This window comes from Hordeum vulgare, chromosome 1H, assembly GCF_904849725.1.
Source record: "Hordeum vulgare subsp. vulgare chromosome 1H, MorexV3_pseudomolecules_assembly, whole genome shotgun sequence".
In the NCBI taxonomy this organism is placed as follows: domain Eukaryota; kingdom Viridiplantae; phylum Streptophyta; class Magnoliopsida; order Poales; family Poaceae; genus Hordeum; species Hordeum vulgare.
Genome location: NC_058518.1, coordinates 41028961 through 41036191, shown reverse-complemented (window position 1 = coordinate 41036191; position 7231 = coordinate 41028961). Strand labels below are relative to the sequence as shown.

At 38.7% G+C, this 7231-nt stretch overlaps 1 long non-coding RNA gene across 1 annotated transcript; it reads left to right on the top strand.

The window, feature by feature from the left end:
* The first annotated feature begins 4772 nt into the window (after positions 1-4772).
* On the top strand, positions 4773-5882 carry LOC123411332. Its single transcript, XR_006613251.1, has 5 exons — positions 4773-4876; positions 4958-5011; positions 5142-5177; positions 5404-5484; positions 5569-5882. It is a non-coding gene; the product is annotated as an uncharacterized LOC123411332 (long non-coding RNA).
* Positions 5883-7231: the final 1349 nt, after the last annotated feature.

The window sequence follows — 7231 nt, the reverse complement described above, 5'->3', positions numbered from 1 at the left end:
AATGTATGAAATATAAAATATTGTCCGTGTATTTAAAGTTGTTCTTATCTTTTCAAAAATGTTCATCATGCATTTTAAAACGTGGATAGTGTAATTCCCAAAACCAAAGTCATGTATTTATAATGTTTCATCGTGTATTTTCCAAATGACCATGCAATGCACAGATATTCGTTTAATTTGAAAAGTGATTGTGTATTTAGAAAAAGTATGCATATGTTGTAAACATTATTCATGGATTATTCATGAAACCGAAAGCCAAAGAAGAACGAAAACACCAAAAAGGAAAGAAAAGAACACAAAGAACAAAAGATAAAGCCAAAACAAAAAATATGAATATATAAATAAAAACAAAAAATAAACAATAGGAAAAATGGACAAAAAAAGTAAGACAATTACAATCGATGAACCAACGAAATCACTAGTTAAGAATTATCCTTTGCAAAGGTCACTCTCCAACTTTTCATGCGCTGACAAGTGGGGCACTAGTAACCTAGGAGTTTTTCTTTTGCGTAGATTCGTTTATCAAAAGGTTTCATCTTTTGAACCATGGGTCGAAATAACGAATCATTTTCACTCTTTGATTTCTCGTGTCGAGATTTTTGGAACTAGATCCTTTGTTAGTAGGTTTTCGTGGACTCTTGTTAATGTAAAAATCAGGTGAGAACCATGTGTCGGCCTTGTGACGTGAGTAGCGATGGAGGTGGTTGCGGTTGTTGTTGACCTTCTTGGAGGCATTGCTGCTTAGTTGTCGCACCCCTCTCGCATGGATCTAGTCGACGATGCAGCTTGGGGGGGGGACCCTTATCCCAGGTGATGGGACGATTGCGACGCCTTGGTGTCGTTTTCCCTCTAGGGGGCTTCATCTTTGAAGCTGGGCATCGACATGCGGGGCTAGTGGATGGCGTCGGTGTTTGCATTGAGGCTTCACTACCAACAATATTGGTGGTGAGCAAGGTCGGAGATGTGGCGTCTGTTGAGGTAGTCGGCTCTTCTCCGTCGTGTCTGGGTGATTGCCTCGGCTATTTGTCGCGGTGAAGTCGAAGCTTATGTGGTAGGGCCCGATGGTATACGATGATGGGTGACGGGTGGTCCATTCAGTGATCATCCACGCCGCCAACCTTGTCTAGTTCTCCTTCATAGTTCTCGGTCAGAATTGGAGTTGCGCTGTCTTGTCGTGGGTGACTGAGTTCTAGCATGGGTCTTCATGTGGCTCCACTTGCCTTTTCAGTGTGGGTGGGGTTATGATTATCTACGGTGAAGTCGGAGCCGTTTGCTCAATGTTTTAGGGTTGGCGGTGAGGCCTACTAGGGAAGAAGTGATGATGATGACACTTGCGCAGGGGCGGAGCGAGGCAAACATCAAACCCTGGGCGGAGCGAGGCAAACATCAAACCCGGGGCCGCCTTAAAAAATATCCTGAATTTTGGTCTCATACCCTTAATAATTGCTACACTCAACAAAGAAGATGGGTCTCTTTACCCAGGCCCAGGCCCTGGGAGCTCGGGGTCCTGTCTCCGCCCCTGCGCTTGCGTGTTGTCTTGATGATGCCCTTGTCGCAAAGTATGTGTGGGATATCCAGTGTGTGCTGCTCAGCGGTTTGTAATTGTTTTTGCCCGATTTTCTTCTATTATTTAATGGATGAGGAAAAACTTTTTCCTCCATTTAAAAAAATATATCTCCGTGTCTACGTATGCGCAGCCGCGAAGTAAGGAGTCAGCGAGTAAAATCACAGCTAGCTCACCACAAAAACGAGTTATAAAGTTCAACCAAAATCAATTAATGGGACAAAGATTGCCAATGATGGAGAAATCTATTATCATTGCCTTGATTACAGTAGAAAAAGAGGCAATCAGTATATATTCCATTGACTGATTGTCAAGTGGATGGTTCACTATCCGACAAAACATCTATTGATTTGGTTGTGTCACATTACACAAACGAAAAAACGAACAGCAGTAATAACTAGCAAAAATCACATGTATGCAACTAATTATGGAGTCCTCGACCACTTGCACTTTAGGGAACGTTCTGCTGACCATACACCTTCTCGTCTTCTAAGGCAGCAACTATATAGAAAGGGAGTTTACTGATTTAGAGATACTGGCAAGACATTAGCAGTAAATTTCAAAAAGGAAAAATACATTAGCAGAAGGCTGTGTTCAATGTTTATATATAGTGCGTCAGTTTTTAAATAAATATTCCACACATTTGTACTGCCTCCATAGGTTTTTTAAGTTGGGTGCGGCCTTTTGGGAATTCATTTTGACTAACGAAACATGTATTATTTGCTAAAAGAATATTTAGATTCGACGCCGAATGAAATTTGTGTAGGTTTTGCAGACCCATATATTTTTGAAATAAATGACTATAGGCAGTTTTTATCATCTATATTAGTGAAGAAACCGGACGTAAGGTGAGATTCGGCCCTGCTCCTAGGGACTAGCCGAATTTTCCATTTGTCGAACCATAAATATCACCCATAGTGCTTTAGTTTTTATGAGTTTTGTTTATTAAAGAGTCAACATAGATGCAACTTCTTGAACTTCGTTTATGCCTAATCCAAGCAAGGATGCCTAATTTTTATCTATATTCGCAATATCCAGATTATTTATTATATCTTTTTAGTTTTCAATTGCTTCTAGAAATTAAACCTTCATGGTCTTGTTGATCATGCTCCTACCTGGTCAATAAAAACGGTGGAATTAGTTTAGTGATTGCATATGCACAACTTCGTCACATGTAATAGTCCGATCGCCATAGTCAAATCCATCCAAATCGACGTGTATTTCTCTTTGAAAGATCAAGACACACTTTGCATCTATTAGATGCCATGGATTGGAGTAGAAATCTAGGTGGAAGTTGGAGCTTTGAGGAGGGTGATGGGATTGGTCACCAGCCTGCGTAGAAGTGGTGGAGAGGCCTATGAGCTAGGTAGCCACAACCGAGAACAAGACATCGAGGGTGATGTTGGTGAAGTGGTCATGACGAGCGGCCAAGTAGGCTGTAATCCTGGACTAGGGTTGCAATTATCGTCTGCTTGAAGCCCTGCTGCACCGGCGTTTTGCACAATGTTACCAGTATTTGCATCGGTAGGATACCATAGCTGAGGTGGCAACAGGATAGGGAGACGAGCATTCATGCAATTTGTCATTGGGGACGTCGACGTTATGAACGTGGGAGGTCCAGGTGTTTTGAGAAGCAGGCCCATGTTGGAGAAAGTACTAAAACAGAAAAGGTAAAAAATTTATTTTGCTAATTTTCCTTACGCCACTCCATTTTTGACATTTAATTTTTCCACTCTTAGCTTTTGATAATTATCACAATTGCTATTTTGTGGCATAAACAAAAAATTTAGAGTGATAATTCTGATACATTGTCAAAAGCTAAGAGTGACAAAAGTGAAATAAAATTAGTTTCCGCTTCCGTGGAATGAAAATTGTGATAATTGTCAAAAGCTAAGAATGACAAAAGTGAAATCTCAAAGTCTAGAGTGGCATAAGAAAATTTGGCAAAAACTAGAGTGACAAAACCAAAATTTTCCCAAACAAAATAGCCCATTAGATCAAAACTCATTATGTAAATTGGACAAAGTGTGAGGCATTTTGTTCCAAGCCTAAATTCCTACCATTCAGAATTTACTTTACTCGATAATAAAATAGGTGACACCTAGTGCAGTGTTTATAACACTCTTATATTATGGGACGTAGAAAGTACTAAATAAATATTTTGTAGATATACAATAAATTGTATATATATTCAGTTTCAGTTCTCATAGAAATAATAAAAAAGGTTCATGTTTCATTCCAACAGGCTTTGAGGGGGGTCACCCCATTGCACTGGATCTATTAGTTATTTATATGTTTTATGTACATCTTAGCTATATGTGTATCTAAACCATGACATGTGCTTTTGATAGAATTCTCGAGTTTAAGAAGAAAGGTTGGATATCGTGGTACTCATATTTAAGGAGCTACCCCTCAGTCGGTGGGTGGGTACAAAGGAGGCTACAATCTGCCGGTGGGTGACGTAATTACACCCATCTCAGGGCATTAAGTGGGTCACCACGGTCAGATTAAAAACATATTATACAATGGATTATATCTTAGTGTTGTCTGTAACAGTTATGATTGCATGCTCCTAAATTTGTGGAATGATTAAAATTATACTAAAAATATATAACCAAGAAATGGCATCTGCTACAATCAGGCCCCCATTGCAGGATATTATATGTGTTCACACCTTGAGAAATATATGGTTTTCCTAAATAATGAAAACGCAGTTTCTACTGTATCTTTTCTTGAACTAGAAAATCCAATAGTACATTCTCTTTCAGTTTGGAAAGGTATCTTCTATTCAGGTGATGAAATATGTAGATATTTGTTATCCTGAACCATGAACAAGAGAATTACATCCATGTGTGAGGGAAAATAGTACATTCCCCTCTTGGTTTGTCACGCAACTGAACTATATAAGGTGCATTATTGAAAGGGGGAAAATGTCTTAGTGCTGTTTCAAATAAATATTCGTCTATTATGTGTATTTCCAGGATGCGTACGCGATATATATTTCTTGACTGGGAAAATCCTTGCAAATCTAACTGGGTCAAATTAAAAGATTTAATGCCATTGACACCCACCAGCATGTATATATCAGTGCAATTAATTTCTGTAAATAGAGTGGAATATACAATTTTTCTTCGAGAGATGTCATGATCATCCTAGTTACATGCAATTTCTACGGGTTCTCAATCGGTATAGCCCTATAACAGGCGAAATTTTCCCAGCCATTTGGCCATCAACAGCTCAAACTTGCTGAAGACGCCCAGTTACGAAGCAAGGCCTCTCCAACTCCAAATAACATGGATCCACAGGCGAAAAGTAAGCTAATTAACCTCCAGTTTCATACTCACATTCATTAACAAGTAAAATAAATTGTGTATCTTTTTATTTGCCATGCAGCGATGAGTGAAGGTGTGCCTGAACTGAAAACTTATTCTGCGACCGGGAATAAAGGTCCTGATCCTGGTGTATGCTATCAGCATCGCTAGCCTCTGCAATTTTAGCCCCATGTTCCATTGAAAACTGATTAATTAACTCATATCCGTGTGCAACTACTGTTTGACTGATTGATATTACCGTGCAGGAAACCCACATGTGCAGCCAGCGGCATCTTCTTCTGGTTAGTAGTCCCAGCACTCGAGCTTGCTATTAGTCTCGAAGCAAGAGCTACACGTACTCGATGATCGTGTGCAACATCGTCAACGTCGGGCACCTTTTTGAACTAGCTTTCTTTCCCTGACTCCCAAAGCCGCACATTTTCTTTACATGACCAAATAATCAAGATATCTCAATAATCAACGGGTTCTCCAAATTTATAGATCTCTTGTGGTTTCGCATGTGTGCAGAATCTGAAGCTAAAGCGCCAAGTACTGCCTCACTGCCGACGCCTGCAGCAAACAACAAACATGCAAAGCCAGCCAACCCAGGTATATGAACTATAATTGTTCATCTGCATATATATTGTGTGCGTGGCTCCGCAGAAACCTGACACTGAAATTTTAATTTGTTAGGCAGCAATGCTACAAAGCCGTGAATTCTGGATTTACATATACAATTTAAACCTCTCGTGTGGACTGATGAAGAAGAAGAATGATCTGGACATCATTTCGTGTGCTTTGTCTATGATATAATACATATACAAGACTCTAATAGTATGTAAGAGGTTAATAAAGAGGTGGAAAAGAAATATGGATCGATCTATTGCATGTTTGTAGTTTGTACGTCCTTGATGGATTTCGTCACTGTCCTAAGTTCATGTATTGGTATTGTATTGAATTCACATGTATTAATAGATTTGGATTGTATTGAGTTTTAACTTCTTTTTTGCCATGGAGTGAATTTTATCTCTTTTTCACAAACCAGTTATTTTTATCTTGAGTGGTGTCAATCTGGATCATTGATAAACTCTATTTTCTCCCGGAAAAAAATTGAACTCTGCTTCAGATAACAAGTAATCTATCACATTGCGACCTCAAACGGACTGAGCATGCTTTCATGGAAAATTATTTAATTTATCAACATTTTTGTCGTTGGGAAAAATAACTAGTGGGACTTCATGTGTCCGATATAGCATGCAAATATGCATCTCACTACGCATAGTCCGGTTTTTGTATAGTTGCATTGGTTGATCCCACGATGGATTGAAACAAGCGGGCACCCATTACGAGATGGGGAGCGGCCCGGCCAAATATGTCATCGTAGTCAAATGCTTGCAGTAGACATGCCTTTTACATCGCTAAGCTACACACGGCTAAGAAAATTCCATATTCTCACGAATTAAGCAGCCAACGAGTGAGAACATGACTCACCACAGAAACGAGTTAGAAAGTTGAACCAGGATCAATTAATGAATCAAAGATTTCCGGTGATAGAGTAATATTAATGTTGCCTTGGTTGCAGTAAAAAACAGGCATGCATATCAGTAAGACAGTATCTATTCCATTGACCAATGCATAAATGGAAGATTCATTTCCTGCAAACACATGCATTGATGATCATGTTGCATTATTGAAATGGAAAAAATATAATATAGGTACTCAGCTCCATCTGATATACTTTTAAGTCTTTATTTAACTAACAAAATAAGTGTAATATTTTTTTGCCCCCTTAAAGTTCTACATAGGCTAGTATATAAGCTCTAATTTTTGTATCTTCTTTCCGATAAACACCCTAGCTCATTTATTCATCCATAATAAAAAAACATATCCTGGGGTATCCAAACCCTGGACGTGGCAGCCCGGGACTAATAAAAAAAATATTCTAGCAATATTATGGGTATCTAGATTATCCTCTCCTTTTGATAACAAAAGACTATATCTCCTAGCTCCTGCTCATACTCCTAATCTCCTTGCTGATCATCACATTTGCACACATGCTCCCTTGTGAATAGCAAAAGAAACGGAATGTATACTTTGTGATAAACATTGACGAATATTTCAACTGCGAATATAATTTTGTGATAAAATGACATTTATGGCGGCCTGGGCGAAAACAACCTGAATCGGTGCTTCAAAAGGCTTCTAAGTTCTAACATAGTATTTTGAGAGCATCGATTTTTTTTTTTTGGACCAGACCTCCCTGAAATGTCATTTCATCATGAAATTTTGTATGTGGGTGAAGAATTCATCAAAGTTCATTAAAAACTCTTATTTTTTATAAAGAAAAAAACTATCT